Source organism: Pelodiscus sinensis, chromosome 5, assembly GCF_052426305.1.
Source record: "Pelodiscus sinensis isolate ZL-2025 chromosome 5, ASM5242630v1, whole genome shotgun sequence".
Taxonomy (NCBI): domain Eukaryota; kingdom Metazoa; phylum Chordata; order Testudines; family Trionychidae; genus Pelodiscus; species Pelodiscus sinensis.
Window position 1 is genome coordinate 124,031,655 of NC_143056.1, and position 17,340 is coordinate 124,048,994.

The 17,340-nt window shown below is 46.5% G+C and overlaps 1 protein-coding gene across 2 annotated transcripts in view; it reads right to left on the reverse strand.

Annotated features, from left to right (window-relative positions):
• CPT1A (carnitine palmitoyltransferase 1A) overlaps positions 1–14,147 on the reverse strand; it is a 78,769-nt gene extending 64,622 nt beyond the window's left edge. For both annotated transcript variants that reach the window (XM_006131643.3, XM_075928332.2), the window contains exon 1: positions 13,926–14,147. The gene's annotated coding sequence lies outside the window, so the exon portion shown is untranslated. The remainder of the gene's footprint in view (positions 1–13,925) is intronic.
• Positions 14,148–17,340: the final 3,193 nt, after the last annotated feature.

The window sequence follows — 17,340 nt, forward strand, 5'->3', positions numbered from 1 at the left end:
AAAAATTGTGGGTATTATTTTTAATAGCACGTACAAGATTTTCAAGTTGTTGGCCTTTTACAATGTGGCCTACCATATTAAAAGGTTTGTAAACTGATCAACTTGAAAATGGATAAAATAAGCTTTGGAAAACAAAGTCAGATGGGACAGCCAGCAATTCATATGCACATTGTAATTATCAAGGTATTTAAAACAGATGCTGCAAGTTTCAAATCATATGGCTATTAATCAGTAACAAGGTCAATTAACTGAACAGTCAAAGCAATGGCAAGCTTTCTGAGAGTAATAAAAAATTACCTGGCAATTTAGACTCTAGGAAACAGAAAAATAAAAGGTTTAGGCGACACTACACAAAACATCCTAAGGCTAGGCCTATATGAGGATTTTTACACCTAAAGTTGCCAACGTTGCTATGAAAAAATTAGCTCAACTGTGGTAACAATGAGAATGTAGTATTTGTCAACCCATGATGTCAGAACCCAAAATTGGATCGCTAGAATGTTTCAAAGAGTCACATGGTAGATCCTTTCCCACGGGGCTCCCTGTTCCAAACACTGCAACTCTTGGGTCCCAGCACCAATGAGCTTTTCCCCCAACTTCTCATAGTGATGGGAGTCTGGGGGACCAAATTTAATATAAGAACGGCCAAACTAGCTCAGTATCCTGTCCTCCCACAATGGCCAATGCCAGATGCCCCAGAGGGAGTCAACAGAACAGGTAACCATCAAGTGATCCCATCCATCACCCATTCCCAGCCTCTGGCAAACAAAGACTAGGGACACCATTCCTACCCATCCTGGCTAATAAGTACTGATGGACCTATCCTCCACGAATTTATCTAGTTCTTTATGAACCCTGTTAAAGTCTTGATCTTTACTGCATCCTCTGGCAAGGAGTTCTACACGTTGACTGTGCACTGTGTGAAGAAATATTTCTTGTGTTTTAAACCTGCTACCTACTAATTTCATTTGGTGATCCCTAGTTTTCATATTATTTACTTATTCCCATAACCTTTCTATATTCACTTTCTCCATACCATGCACTAGTGTATACAGGGCTCCAAGTGGCAAATGGCATTTTAAGTGTTATATTACCTAACCATGCACTGCAAATCTAAGGCCTGTCTACAGAAATGCAGAAATGCGGCAGAAATGCATCTACAGAAATGCAGCAGCACTGTTATTATGCTTAAGTGAGGAAGCTATCTAGGACAGAGGGAGAGATTCTCAGAGGCATAGGTTAGGATAGTCAAAAGGTGGATGGTGGGCCAAACTGAGATAACCTGATATTTTTGAATAGATCTCCAGATGCTTTTATTTAGTTATTATTGTTATTCTTCCCTGGAATATGGACTACACCTTGACAAAGGAACTTGGACAAAAAATAATTGACTACCCAGAATGGGTACTTCCACTTTCCTGAGGGACAGTAATGGCCCTCCCATCACCACGATCTTTTCTGCATTGGTCACGGCTGTGGGTTTTCCAACCCCCAGAGCAACAATTATACCGACATATATTTGCAGTGTAGATCAGAGCTCAATGTAATAGTAGTTAAAATTGTGGCATCTGTTTGAAGCTCTGTATACACTAATGCTCCCACTGATGGTACTCAACTAGTGATAGCCAAGGGAAATTTTAGGATAATATCCCTCATGAAGACTTCAACCTAAAACTGAAGACTGCTCTACAGGGTTAATGCCCTAGAAGGAAGGTAACTGACTCCCCTACTGCCCAATCAGCCCAACTTGGGAGATAAGTAATAAAAACCAGTTGTGATCTTCACAAGATATTTCAGAGTTTTCACTATTCAATTAATAGTTTAACCTATATAGCCCACTCACTAATGAACAGAATTCTCCAGTATCAGTTTGGTAATTTAGGGTCTCATGCAGGCTTGTGATGAGTACAACTCCATTAAATTCTGAATTGCTTTATCTATTTTCATTATAGCAGATTTGGCTCTATGGGCAGCTAACTATGCTTGTTTAAAAGATGCCAAAAAACTCTTCATAAGGCAATATTTGAACAATGACCTCATAGTGTGAAGCTAATAAAAACATGCAATTCAGTAGAATGCCAAAGATAACTTGATCCCCGGTCTAAGGTTTTGTAGAATTCTACATACACATGCCACTTTAAAAAAAAAAAAAAAAAAAAAAGAGAATGCATGCCCTCATAAATTATGTGAAGAAGCTCGTTTCTGAAATACCTAAATGGTGACCGTGATAGAAAAGGATTCTGATCGTTGGCTGTTTATATTAGTCATTCATGATAATAAAGTAGCAGAATTAATAGCTTCCCAACTTTAAAAAAGTGGGAAGAATAAAAGCTCAAAATCAGGATAGCTATCTCATTTCCAAGCCACATGACAGTCCTGCAAGAGCTAGAGTTGCCAACTTTCCCAGACTGGACATCATTGCCCCAAACAATTATACTGGGGTCATAGCACCGCTATAATTAAGACTTGCATTAACTTACTGTTTAACAACCAATTTTTTTTTAAAGTACAGGCAGTCCCCCGGTTACGTACAAGATAGGGACTGTAGGTTTGTTCTTAAGTTGAATCTGTATGTAAGTCGGAACTGGCGTCCAGATTCAGCCGCTGCTGAAACTGACCGCCAGTTCTGACTTACATACAGATTCAACTTAAGAACCCCAAGCTTCCCCAAGTCAGCTGCTGCTGAAACTGATCAGCGGCTGATTCCAGGAAGCCTGGGGCAGAGCAACTCTGCCTCGGGCTTCCTGTAGTCAGCACTGGTCAGTTTCAGCAGCAGCTGACTTGGGGACGCCTGGGGCAGAGCAGCTGGGGTGCTGCTGGGTTGCTCCAGTAGCACCGCTCCTCGGCGCTACTGGACCAACCCAGCAGCACCCCAGCTGCTCTGCCCCAGGCATCCTGATTCAGCCACTGCTGAAACTGACCAGCAGCGGCTGAATCAGGACCTGGGGCAGAGCAGCTGGGGTGCTGCCAGGTTTGTCCAGTAGTGCCCAGAGCGGCGCTTCAGGACCAATCGGCAGTGCCCCAGCTGCTCTGCTCCAGGGTCCAAAACACTAGCCACGCCCCCCCCCCCCCCCAGCAGACCAGGGACACGGGGAGCAGAGCCGCAGCGGCAGTGGGGTGCCGCGCCTCTGAGGCTTTTCTCTGGCAAAGCCTCAGGGGCGCGGGACCCCCCCGCGGCTGCGGCTTCAGTCCCGGTGCCTGTGGTTTGCTGGGGACGGTCCCCAGCAGACCACAGGCACCGGGACTGAAGCGGCAGCAGCGGCGGTTCCCCGCGCTTCTGAGGCTTTGCTAAGTAAAAGTTGCATTTACAAGTGATGAGCTAAAGTCTTTCACATACATGCAGCAACACTGGGGATTGTTACAAATCAGAATGTTTACAGGCAGCCTGATGCCTGAGTCTTTGAGTGGGTTGCTACACCAAAGGGCAAAGATCAAGCTGCACCTATGTATTGTGAGCTTGACTAAGTCTACACTGTAACATAAAATTTGTGGCACCATATTTCAGAGCCCAGATAAGCTAACTTAGACTCATGGGGTTCTGGCTGCAGGGCTAAAAACAGCAATACAGATGTTCAGGTTGTAAGACCCATAAGGTAGGAAGGGTCTCCAAGTCTTGGCCCCAGTCCAAGCCTGAGCATCTCACTGCTATTTTATAGCCTTCAACCCCATGTCAGTTGAGGCCATGCCATAGGTTTTTTTTATTGCAGTGTAAGAATATCCACTGATTCCTGTGGCCAACCTTGAGCAGCTTTCTGATAATGTGTTGTTCACATTAGCTGCTCTTTGTCTGCATTCTACCAGTCATCTTTTTGGAAGTTTTATCCAGATTTCTATTTTCATTTTGCCACTAACCTCTTTTTCCCCCCTAAATTTGAGCAATGTTGGGGGAACAGAGAGAAGAAGAAACAAAAACCAGTGTCACTGATCTGCACGTGTACCTGACCGACAAAAACCCACTGAAAACTAAGAATCACAATGGGGGATCTGGTTATAAAATTCCATCTTGTAATGTACAAATGGCGTCAGAAATTCCAAATAACTTGCATGGTTCAAGTTTTTACTATGGTTTGTGCATATGGTTAAAGACCCACCTACCCTATTAAATAGAATTGTGGTGTAATCAAGTCACCCAACACAATTCTATTTTGTGAGTTTCACAGCCCCATTGAGAACCACGAGATTTCAAAGGGTCTGCCAAAACAAACCATAAGCAGAGCCAGAGTAGGAAATACACAGATCCAGAGCAGAAAGCCAAAGCCCAAGTCCCACTGAAGTCAAAGCCTGAGTAACTTAACTCTGTGTTGGGTTCCACACAACTGCTCTGCTTGATACCCCCTGCATATCCTGTAGCGCTGACTTTTAAGCTACAGGATATGCAGGCAAATAATTGTTTTCGCACAGGTGGTCAGTGGAGTTTTTATAAAATGTTGAAGGAGAGCTCAGATTGAGAAGCCCTAGCACAGAGAGCATCTTATTCCCAAACCAGCTGAGGCTAAGATCTTTGCAGGGTTGGCATGGAACTTTCAGTTAAGGTGGAAGAAGAAAGAATTCCCATTTAGTCCAGTATTATCAACTGATAATTGATACAAAGCTATATAGTAATAAAGAACAATTCATTATTGTTTTGGTCCTGCCATGGGGGCAGGGGACTGTACTCGATGACCTCTCGAAATCACTTCCAGTCCTAGTATTCTATGATTATAGCTCCCCACAGCAGAAGTCATGAAGACAGACAAACACAAACAAGCTTTGATATTGAACCACCTTAGTCTCCTCGGTTTCACAAACTGCCTGCTACTCTCAGTACAGTGGAAATAGGTCAGAGATGAGGGATGGGCAGGGTTTCAGGAAATGTAGTGCCAAACAAAGGAATAGTAACAAATACAAGCTTCAAAACCAAATGTATTACCTTTTCACATAAATATACATAATTCCTTCAAGTGCAGATATTAAAGTTAGTCCTGTTTCCCTTGCTGAACCATCTTTAATCATCAGGTCAGAGTAGGTCACAGGTAGGGACGTAATAGAGTAAGGTAAGTATGAGCTTTCAGTAACCATAATGGCAACATGTTGACTCCCTATCCTGCTCCCGGGGAGCCTGCTGCCACCTTGCGCTGCTGGCTCTGAAGCAACACAGGATGGCAGCTAGCTGCCCAGGAGCAGGAGCAGCAAGTGAGAGCCGGTATGCACCAGAAACCAGCTTATAAAGTTTATACTGCAGAGCCCACAGTGCAGACAGCTCCCTGGGAGCAGAGCTAGCTCCCAGCACATACTGGCTGCCAGCCCTGCTTCCAGGGAGCCAGCTGCACTGCAGGCTCTGCACTATAAGCTTTATACCCCAGAGCCTGCAGCATATAATTATGTAACCACTAAGATTTTCAACGGTCACATGGTTACTTAATTGACTGCTTTTTAACTTCCCTAGTCATGAGTGGAAAGGTCTGAAAGTAACATGCCCAGACTCCTTATTAAAGAATCTAAGGAATCAAACCAGTGTAGCTAATGCACAGTAAGGTGACGCTGGGAGCCAAATGCCAAGTGAAGGCAGAGATACCTCTTTGAGGGGTATTGTTTCTCCAAGCTATTCTGTCTACTATCATTAACAAAATGCACTCCCCTTTCAGGCAATTCTTGAGACAGAGAGAAAAATCCGCTGGTGGGCATGGTAGAGAGGGACAAATGAAAGTTCTATAAATTGCACAGGCAAGAGATTGTACTGTTTTTATTATTTCTCCCTGTGTCTCAATGGAGTTCCATAAAAAAAATCTGCTTTTCTTCTAGCAGTAACATGCTGTTGGGATGGTTCACTATGAAACACAGAACCTTATTTTAACTCTTTCAGATTTGGGTTATTTTTTGAAAGGCACTGATCTAAACTGAATGGTCTGTTTCATGATGCCCTCTTTGTACAGCTGCATACAGGGAAACTGACTGATAAAATTATTAGTGTTTTTTCACATCAAAATCACCTATTCAAAACCAGTTCTGACTAACAGTAATGAAGTCATTTAACTTACCCCTAGAGCCCTACCAAATTCATGGTCCATTATGGCCAATTTCAGGGCCATAAGATTTGAACATTGGTAAATTTCACGTTTTCAGCTGTTCGGACCTTAAATTTCATGATGTCCCAACCCAAAAGATGGGGGTCACAAACCTGTAGTAGGGTGGGTGGGGAACACAGGAAGTCTCCTCCCATGCTAGGGGTATGGGTACCTAGGGAGAACGTGTGGGGGGAGGGGAGGAGAGCAAAGGCACTCCCTTACCCCCAGACCAATCACTGTCTGGAGGTGGGGAACCTGGAAGTATCTTAGCCCTGCCCCTTCCTGTGTGGCCCAGGGGCCACTTCAAAAATTTCTGAAGTGGCCCCCAGAAAAAATTATTGCCCACCCCTAGTCTAGTGCTAGTGTGGCTGTCCCCAGTGCTAACTCTGAGGTATCCAATTGCTGCCCCCAGTATGAAGATTGTGTCCATTCTCTCTGCCCCTCCCTTTCATGTTGGGGGAAAAAGCCCAATTCCCACCACTTACCATGTTCCCTGCACAACCAAACCCTGACCTTGCTTTAAGTTAAGATAAGAGGAAGCTGCCTACCAAATTTGGTGGATTTAGCTCTTACCATTTAGGAGGAGTTCTTGCGGAGACCGACATTTCATTTCTAAAGTATACAGACAGAGATTGGTTGCTAATGTAGACCAAGCCTAAGAACGCTTAGAAGAATTAGATTTAGATTAGAGTGTTGATGTCACTTTATACAAACTGATTAAATATATTTCAGACAGGCAAACAAAGAAAAGTACTACTTGAGTAGTACTGCATTAACAGGAGTGTTGTGAGTAAGACATGAGAAGTCATTCTTCTGCTCTACTCTGTTCTGAATAGACCTCAATTGGGCTAGTCTGCCGCTTTTCCGGAAAAACTTGCCAGCTGTCTACACTGGTCGCTTGAATTTCCGGAAAAGCACTGACGAGCTCATGTAAGATTGTCAGTGCTTTTCCGGAAATACTATGCTGCTCCCGTTCGGGCAAAAGTCTTTTTCCGAAAGACTTTTGCGCAAAAGGGCCAGTGTAGACAGCACAGTACTGTTTTCCGCAAAAAAAGCCCCGATCACAATAATGGTGATCGGGACTTTTTTGCGGAAAAGCGAGTCTAGATTGGCCACGGACGCTTTTCCGCAAAAAGTGCTTTTGCGGAAAAGCATCCTGCCAATCTAGACGCGCTTTTCCAAAAATGCTTTTAATGGAAAAGTTTTCCGTTAAAAGCATTTCCGGAAAATCATGCCAGTCTAGACGTAGCCTTGGAGTATTGTGTCTAGTTCTGGACACTATATTTCAAGAAAAATGTGGAGAAATTGGCTGCAGTCCAGAGAAGAGCAACACAAATGATTAAAAGTCTCAAAAACATGACCTATGAGGGAGGGCTGAAGGCATTGTGCTTGTTTAGTTGGGAAAAGAGAAGACAAAGAGGACATTACAGCGGATTTCAAGTATCTAAAACCGTGTCACAGGGAGGGGGGGGGGAAATTGTTCTCCTTGGCCTCTGATGATAGGAAGCAATGGGCTTAAGCTGCAGCAAGGGAGGTTTAAGTTGGATATTATGAAAAACTTCCTGTCAGGATGGTTAAACACTGGAATAAATTGCTTAGGGAGGCTGTGGAATCTCCATTACTAGACATATTTAAGAGCAGGTTAGACAGACATCTATCAGGGATGATATAGATGGTGCTTGCTCCTGCACTGAGGGCAAGGGACTGGACTTGATCTCTCATGGCCCCTTCCAGTTGTAGTACTCCATGATTCTCTATGATGCCGGAAAAGCTGGCTGGGGTGCTCCACTGCAGGAGGTGGCAGTGTGCACTCACAAGTCTCCCCTGCAAGCTGCAGCACTAAGCAGCAGGCAGGTGAAAGGGGCTGACTGGGGGCATGCTTCTCCACTAGTCTGGGACTGCTCCAGGCCTGAGCACCCTGCCCTAGGAATGTTAAGAAGCGAGTAAATAGCTAATCGTGTAGTCAACAGAATTTCTATCGACTACACAATTAGTCAATAAGGGAGGAAGCCTTCAGGAGCTACCTCTCTCTGCTTCCCCTACACTGCTGCCTCTGATAGAGGCAGCAGCACAGGAGGGGTGGAGGGTGGGGGAGAAGGACAGGCACCATGGAGACTGTGCTGGGGCGAACTGGCTTTTAAGCCAGCTCTCCCAGCACTGCTCCCCTTCCTCCCATTGCTGCCTCTGATACAGAGGCAGCAAGGGAGGAAATGCGAGTAATCAACCCCCATTCCTACCAATGCTGCTTGTTGCTTGCTGTTCCCCTTCCCTCACTATCAGAGAGCAGGGGGGGAAAAAAAAAAGCACACAGCCTGCATGCCTACATTCCTCTCCCTCCTGGTTGGTGCAGGGAGGGGGGCAGGAGTAAGTGACTTACCCTGTGTGCTTTCCCCTTCCATCACTCAAGTAGCAAGAGGAAGAACAAAAGCAACAAGCAGCGTCAGTAGGAATCACGGGGACTTCAGCTCCCCTGTTCTGCCTAAAAGGTGCCCTTTCCCCCCTGCATTTTCCCCATACCCCAATCCCCTGCCCTGAACCTCCGTTCCTGCTCCCTATCCTGGTTCCTGCCTCCCCACACACTCTAGTTCTCTGCCCTGAGCTGCTCCTCACAGCTACAACCTTAGTTCTTGCACTCTTCCACACTTAAAAAATAAACATCAATAAATGTCAAAATTATAAACAAAATTGAATTCTACCAATCCTAAACATAAATTATTTTGTCATTCTAAAACTGCCTCTCCAGCACACTTCCACACTGCATGCTACAACCAGAGAAAAGGCCCTATAATATGCAGTCTAACACCACAAGCACACAGCTCAACTCAGTTCAAAGGCAAAACTGCTGCAACTCTGACATTCACTTTTCTGGAAAAAACTAGTAGAAAATATTTTCCTTAGTCTCCGCCCAGATATGTTCTTTTCTATACAAGCCTAGAAAAAGACATTAGCAGGCCTGTACTTTTATGCTTCCTTTATGACATTCTGGAATTTTGAAGTACACCCTGCAATATAAAAGCCAGATATGTAAAACCAAAACACTGTACAGCTATCTTGCTATGCAGCACAAAAAGAGCTGAATACTAGTGGGTTGGGGGGGGGGAGGGGGCAATTGGAGGGGAAGGCTGTGAAAGAGGCATCTAAGCATTTATAATACCAGATTAATTAACTTCTGTCTATACATTAACCTAGGTAACTGGAGAGACAGGCTTCTTATCGGTTAAGCATACATTCTCCAGGGGCTCAAAACTGCTATCAGTATGACTGCTAAACAGGACTAATGAAGGCAAAACCCAGTGGGGTCACCTCAGGCAGCAGATTATGTGATTTGCAATGTGGGGGTTAGGGCTTCGAGATGTAGACTTTCATTTGCCCTGGAAATTATAAACAACCCCCCAAAAAAAGATTCAAACACTGGACCCACCATTTAAATAGACCCCCCCAAAAAGCTGATTTGAGCATGCAGGGAAGACTTACAATTGCTTATCTTCATGTTTTTCTTAAAATATGGAGTTTAGAAATAAGTCCTAGAGGATGTATTGAATTGCAATACCCAACTTAATTGCATACCAATTTATAAAGAAAGTTCCATTTAAGCTTTTTTATTTAAAAAAAAAAAAAAAAAAAAAAAAAAAAAAAAAAACACTTTCCAAGGTCAGGCTTATACATTTCTTAAAACAAGAATCTAGAACAACAAACAGTCTTGTTCCTGATCAGAAAGTGTTTGAATTGAATGTCATGCCAGAAATAGTTCAGTCTTATATATTTTGTTCTCTCTTTTTTACCACTATCCTCCCACCAAATAATTGAAAATACAGTCAGCACTGCGGTTTAGTTTTATGAGGCTCTGATGCGTCACTTGGAGGTCATTTCCACTGAGCAACCGATATTTCTTTTCTTGAAACCGTACTCCTCCTCCACAGTGCTGGAAAAAATCACATGACTGCTGCAGAAAAGTAGGTGAAAGGTTATGCTGCTGCAGAATGTACTACAAGACAACAAAAGCAGATCCTGTTTCTCTGCCAGGGGACTAACAAAATGAGAAGTGCCACTACTAACAAGAAAGGATAGTTTAAGAGCATTCCCCTTTTTAAAAAGTCAAATTCCAACAAGGAGTAAAGTTGAGTCTTTAAGTAAAAAAAAATATTATATAGCCCAACACAGGACTAAGAATCTGATATTAAAATGGTATGTTACTCAAAGTAATACTGACAGACTTTTTTTCTCCTATTGTTTTCAGTGACAATAGTCTTAATAGTAGATTTTAAAAATGTTCCGTCTGATTTCCAAGGCTCCCTCTAAATACCATTGTTCATTTAAGGAAAAGGCCTTAAGTGAATGCTGTAGCTCCGCAAAATTGTAAGTGCCAGAAAGCCTAGGCTCTAGCACAAGCTACACCAAGACTGTTGCAGAGCCTGGAACCTGTAACAGGATTGGAGTTGGCGTCTCAAGCCCCTCTAAGTTTCAGATCTCTCTCTCCTCCCCAGACTACCCCATCCCCAATGTCATGTATCGGATTCCCTCTCCAACTACACATGTAAGGCACCAGTATGAAGTTTAATAAACAGCTTGCAAATGTCAGAGATCCAGAAAGTTACATTTTGTATTTATGCTGGAATCACACATGTTTGTAATAGTGGTTCAAGCTACGTTACGTCAATCATTTTCATTATCAACACAGTTAGAAGCATTGGTCTGCTACAAAACCTTATTGATGTACTGACATCAGTGAGAGCAGTTTCTCTGCATTACTCTTTACAGGCACGTAAGATGTATTATAAGCTGATTAAGGTAAATATACTTGTAGATCTGGAATGACAAGTAATCGGACACTTAGGGAAAAGTACAATGTAATAACAAGAGTTTAATGTCTTTAAATAGTTTGCCCCATTCTGAGACCTAGCATTCTGAAAGATACCATGATGTATAATCACTGGTTGAAATTTACTCCAAAATCTAACTTTTCAACTAACAAACAAAAAATATATTCATTGACCATGTAAATCACAAACCAGATGCAAGATACAGTAAACTTCCGATAATCTGGCACCTTTAGGATCCAGGGGGTGCCAGATTATCAGATATGCCGGACTATCAGAAGGGGGGGCTATGAGGGATCTGGGGTGGGGTGGGGGGATGCTACCCCAGATCCCCTCATAGCCCTCCCTTCTGATAGTCCGGCTCTGCCCCAGGAGTCCCCGATTCAGCCGCTGCTGGTCAGTTTCAGCAGCGGCTGAATCCGGATGCCTGCAGCAGAGCAGCTGGGGTGCTGCTGGGTTGGTCCGGTAGAGCCGACCCGTGGCGCTACTGGACCAACCCAGCAACACCCCAGCTGCTCTGCCCCAGGTGTCCCCAAGTCATCCACTGCTGATACTGATCAGCGGCTGACTCCAGAAAGCCAGAGGCAGAGCTGCTCTGCCCCAGGGCTTTCTGGAGTCAGCCCTGGTCAGTTTCAGCAGCGGCTGAATCAGGACGCCTGGGGCAGAGCAGCTGGAAGGCTGCTGGGTTGGTCCCACAGCACCAAGGAGCGGCGCTACTGGACCAACCCAGCAGCACCCCAGCTGCTCTGCCCCAGGTGTCCCCAAGTCAGCTGCTGCTGAAACTGACCAGCGGCTGATTCCAGGAAGCTGGGGCAGAGCAGCTCTGTCTCCGGCTTCCTGGAGTCAGACGCTGGTCAATTTCAGCAGCGGCTGAATCTGGGAAAGCTGGGGTGCTGCTGGGTTGGTCCCGCTGTTCTGCCCCCTGCTTCCCAGATTCAGCGCTGGTCAGTTTTAACAGCGGCTGAATCGGGGAAGCTGGGGGCAGAGCAGCTCCAATGGTCCGGCTGCCTGGAGCACTTCCGGGTTCCTGATGGTGCCGGACCATCAGGAGTGCCGGACCGTCAGATGCCGGACCATCGGAGTTTTACTGTACAAACAGAATGTGTGTTACAAGATTTGAAATCTCTTGCACTTGACTATGTTCTACACGAGCTTTTTTGGGAAAATTTCCATAGTAGAGATTCGTCACAGGTAGTACACCAATATACAGATGCATGAAAAAGATTTTAAGTATCTTCAACAGTATTTCAGGTGGCCTTCCCTGATGAAATCAGGAGACATGCCTCACTTCTAGGTGTTGTCTGTATTTAGATGTTAGCTGCAATACTCACAGGTATGGGATACTGTCAAATCTTAAAAATTGCAAGTAAGGAGATATTAGTTACTCAGCTACCCCTTCAAATAAGTTATAGCTCTGACATAATTAGATTGTTTACTGGATGGCAGCAACCCAGCACAATGTCCCAAACATAAAAAGCAATTAATGAAAACCTGGAAAGTAGGTCAAGATGGCTAAAAAAAGACCCTTCATGGTCAGCTAACATCCTCTCACAACATCCCACTTTCCTAATGTTACAAATTACAGACTGGAAAAAATAAATATTTTTATCTTCCTTATGTATATTCAACGCATTTTAGATTTTTTAGACAATGTTCCTCACTGGTATCAAATTATGTGCAAGCTCCTGAAGGGTCAATATCTTTGGCAATCTGTCATCCTGCTCAGACCAATATAGCTGCAAGTCATAAGTTTTGTGCAAATGATAGTTACAGGGCATAAACTTAGTGGTACATTCTATACATGAAATACACATAATTTACCTTGTCACAGCCTTCTCCATCCCACCATTATCCCTCTCCCAGTATTTATGTTCTAAAATGGAAGCCAAGGCAAATACAGTGAACAGATGCAAAAATTCACATTTCTGTGATACACCTGCCCTTTCTTGTGCCATACAGAGAACTAGAGAAAAGATACTATGGAATATCATTTACTTTGTGTATTTGATTACAGAAACTGTGTGTTTTTGTAATACAACAAATGAAAGGCTTTTACAGCTTTCAGGCCTGAATATTTTAGCTCTCTATTTGTATCATGTATAGACACTTCCTTGTAAAGTGACACTGCTGCACAGTTATAGTTTTACATTTGGCCTTATTTTAGAAGGATTCATTTTTAACTAGTGTGATCTCAGAGAGTTTCAGAGGGGTAGCAGTGTTAGTATGTAAAAACAACCAGTAGTCCTGTGGCACCTCAAAGAATAACAAAAATATGTAGTATCATGAGATTTCGTGGGTAAAACCCACTTCATCAGATGATGAGCAGTCAGTGAGTGAGCCCTCCTTAAGATGAGGCGGAAGCTGGCCCCAGTGGGGCTGATCAATCCATGGAGTGCCTACAAAGTAATACTGACAGTGAATCAGCTAGACAGTGTTTCCCTGGAAGGAGCTCTGGGTGTGTGAAGGAAAATGTCTGACATTTCATTCATTCCTCTGTGCAGGAGCCCATGCAGGGAGGCAGCAGAAGCAGCACTCAATGAACAAAATCAGTCAAGCTGAAGACAACGTATTCCACAACTTCCCCTCACACCCGTACGCACCCCATCCCACCCCCTTTTGCTGGGAAGGGACCCTGCCCACCCTGCCACCCATCTGGAGAGCCCCCCAACCAGGGTTCCCTGTAAGCTGTGCACTTGTGGGGCCACTCAGGAGAGATCTCAGTGCCGCCCAGCGGCTCAGCAGAGCGTCCAGGGCTAGGTTCATGTTTCTCCCAGTGGTGCCCGTTCACACGTGCCTGGGTGCACATAACAAAATTTATTCTGCAAAGGGATGGGGTGGGGGGCGGAACGTCCGCACATGGGTGGAAAAGATCAGCGGGCACATTGCCCCCGCCCCGCCTGGACCCTTCGGTCATGGGGACCCCGCCGCCGGCCGCTGTTAGTGAGCGACCGTAGCCCCCGACCCCCTGCGGCCCCCGCCTCTGTCCGCCTGCCCCCCCGCTCCGGGCTCAGCTCTACCCACCGGCCGCTGCCGGGTCCCTCCGCCGGGGAGGGGGGTCGCTTACCACGGCTGGCGGGAACGAGGAGGAGAGACGGGCGGATGGACAGACAGCTACGGGACAGACGGCCGCTCGCTCCCGCACCCAGCCAAGCCCTGCAGGAGCTGCGCCAGCGCCGCGGCTACCGGCTCCGCCCTGATTGGTGGAGCCGCCCGCAGCCAGGGCAACGGGGAAGGGGGGAGGAAGGGTCGGAAGCTGGTAAGTGCCAGTGGCGCGCAGAGCCAGGAAGGGGCGGGGCGAAGGCACAGCATAGAGGCGGGGCTTAGAGGGGTAGGGAATTGACGCGAGGGGAGCGCGCCAATTCCCTCAGTACCCGCCCCGGCAGGGGGGGGGTCGGCGTTGTGACGTGACGTGGGGCGGGGCTACGGGGGCGGGAATGTAGAGCGGGGACGCGCGAGGCAACAGAGGGGTGGGGAGTGTGGTGCTCAGGGCGCAGCTTGGTATATGCTGAGGCCCCTTACAGACCCTGGCGCTGGAACTAGTTATAGGGGTGCTGAGCTGTTCCCCCACACACACCCGTTCGTGCCCCAGGCAGAAGTCACCCCTAGGCTACCTCTAGACTGCAAGCCTCTTTCGAAAGAGGCTTTTGGAAAGAATCTTTCGAAAAAGCCTCTTTCGAAAAAGAGCGTCTAGACTGCAACCAGTACTTTTGAAAAAGTAAACCGCTTTTTCGAAAGAAAGCCCCCAGGCAGTCTGGATGCTCTCTTTCGAAAACGCCCTGTTTGCATTCAAGAATGCCTTTTTTTGAAAAAGCACTTTCGAAAAAAGGCGTTCTTCCTCGTGAAATTAGGTTTACCGCCGTCGAAAGGAAAGTCACGTTCTTTCGATTTAATTTCGAAAACACGGCTGCAGTCTAGACGCAGGTGAAGTTTTTTCGAAAAAAGGCTACTTTTTTTGAAAAACCCCTTGAGTCTGGACACAGCCCTAGAGTTTAAAAGACAAGGAATAGTCTAGCAGCACCTTAAAGACTAACAAAACATGGAGATGGTGTCTTGAGCTTTCGTGGGTACAACCCACATCTCTCCTGGACCACGTCTGGTCTAGCTGGCAACCTAGCCACAGCCGGAGGCACCAGGCTAGCGGCAGCACAGCCTCCAGGGCTGGTGGTCTGGACCCTGGGGATGACAGGCTGCAGAGTCCATGGGGACAGCCACCAGTAGGACCCTGAGGGGTGTCAAAACTGGCAGGACCCTGGAGGCCTGGCTGACCCAGCAGTAGGGATGGCCCTTGGTGGGGTCAGGTGGAAAACCTGAGGGTGCTGTGCACCCTCCTCTAGCCTGAGCCTGTGCTGACAGAATCATGTTGCTTTTCATATACAAACCCTGCCGTGGATATTGGATAGGATCGCCAGGTGTCCAGTTGAAAAGGGACAGTAGCAGCTTCGGTCAGTGTCAGTGACCATGCTATTAACAGTCTAGTTTGGAGTGGGGGTTGCCAGGGTCCTTACCTGGCTCTACCAACTCCCCAAAGCAGCAACATGCCTCTCTGGACCTGAAGCAAAGGGGCAGCCAGAGTGGCAAATTCAATAGGCCCATGGTGCCTGAACACCAGGGCTGTGTCTTATTTTAAGAGGAATAAGGGATCTTTCGGAAAAGGCTTTATTTTCTGAAAGATCCGCGTCTAGACTGGCGCTTTTTTCTGGCAAAGCTCCGAGCCGGAAAAAAGCGGCAGCCATTTTTATGCAAATGAAGCAGGGGGGACCCAAGATGGGGGTACCCTAGGTAAGTACCACATCCCCCACCCTGCACTTGCTCCCAGAGCTTGCACCTCCTCTTGTCCCCAAACTCCCTCCTGCACCCCCTTTCCCAGCTCCCAAACTCCCAGAACAGCCCCATTTCCTGCTCCTGCCCAGAACCCATACTCAGCACCCAGAATCCTTCCCACATTCCCTTCCACAGCCCTATGTCTCACCCCCTCCTGCACTCTAAACACCATAAACTAGCTCAGAACCTGCGCCCCAGAACCCCTGACACCCACATGCCCTCCCAGTGTCTGACATCTCACCCCTCCTGCACTCAGACTCCCTCACAGAACCTGTACCCTGCACCGCTATCCCAGCCCAGAACCTGCACCCAAGCTCCCTCTCAGACCCAAACACCCTCTCAAAGCCTTAGGGGGAGAGGTGCAGGCTCTGGGCATTCTGGGCAACACTACATTTTCTGCTAACCTAGCTCTGTATGCTTCCCCCATCCTATGGACTGGATACTCAGCTCCAGTAGCCCAGAACTACAGTCTGTGTGCACCACTCAGAACCACTTTGCCACCCTTACGGAGCCACCAAGGAACATATTACTGCTTCCAGGGAACACCCTCTCCCTTTTCCCCCCACCAAGGTAAGCACTGCCCAGAGCCATACCTCAGCCCTTTCTCCAGCCTAGAGCTAAGGATGTTAAGAAGTGAGTAATTGACTAATCGTGTAGTCAATACAATTTGTCAATAAGGGAGGCACTTTGTGTAGGCTCACTCTGGGTCCAGGAGCTACCCCAGCTGTGGTTCTTCAGTTTAAATGCCTAGGCTTATTGGGTAGTCCACTACTGGACTGTTCATTTACATTCCTACCTAGAGCCCCTCCCCCCCCCCAAAAAAAACTCTCTCTAGGCATTTGCACCCTCCCCAAAATCACAAAACCCTGTCCCAGTTCTGAGACCCTTCCTCCATCAAATTCCCACCCACAGCCTGTACCCCAAGCCCCCGGGCTCAGTCCTGAGCCTCCTCCCACATCAAAACTCCTTGACAAAACTTGCGCACCACACCCTGTCCCTCGCTCCAAACACAACCCCAAGCCCACTCCCACACACAAACTCCTTCCTGGAGCCCTCATCCCCCTCTGGTCCAGCCCAGAGCCCCATCCTGCACTCTGAACTCCTCATCTCTAGCCCACCCAGCGCAGAGCCCATACCCCCTCCTACCCTCAATCCCTTCTCCAGCCCAGTAAAAATACTGGAGCGAGAGAGGATGGGGGAAGTAGCAGAGAGGGGAGGATGGAGTGACTGTGGGCGGGGCGTCAGAAAAGGAGTGAGGCAAGGGTGTTCAGTTTTGTATGATTAGAAAGTTGGGAACCCTACGATTTGCTAATTGTTGAACAGTACCTACGTGACAGGGTACCCATCCTATTGTGTGAAACTCATTCATGGGCCATCTCTCCTGCCTTTAAAGCCAAGATATGGGTAACGGGTTTCTTTATATTAAAGGAGAAAAAGTGATAGCCCTAAGAAAATCTAGGAAGAATAATTTCTGAGAATAGGAGATGATAAAGAATAAAACAGAAATATTGGCTATAACTGTCCCTTAATATAACTAGATGCACCTCCCACTGATATCAATTTGAGTTGTATGTGCTTAGACTAGGACTGAATTAGACCCACATTACATGATGCTAACTTGTTCAGTTACATTATTTAATGTTAAAGCATTGACAGAA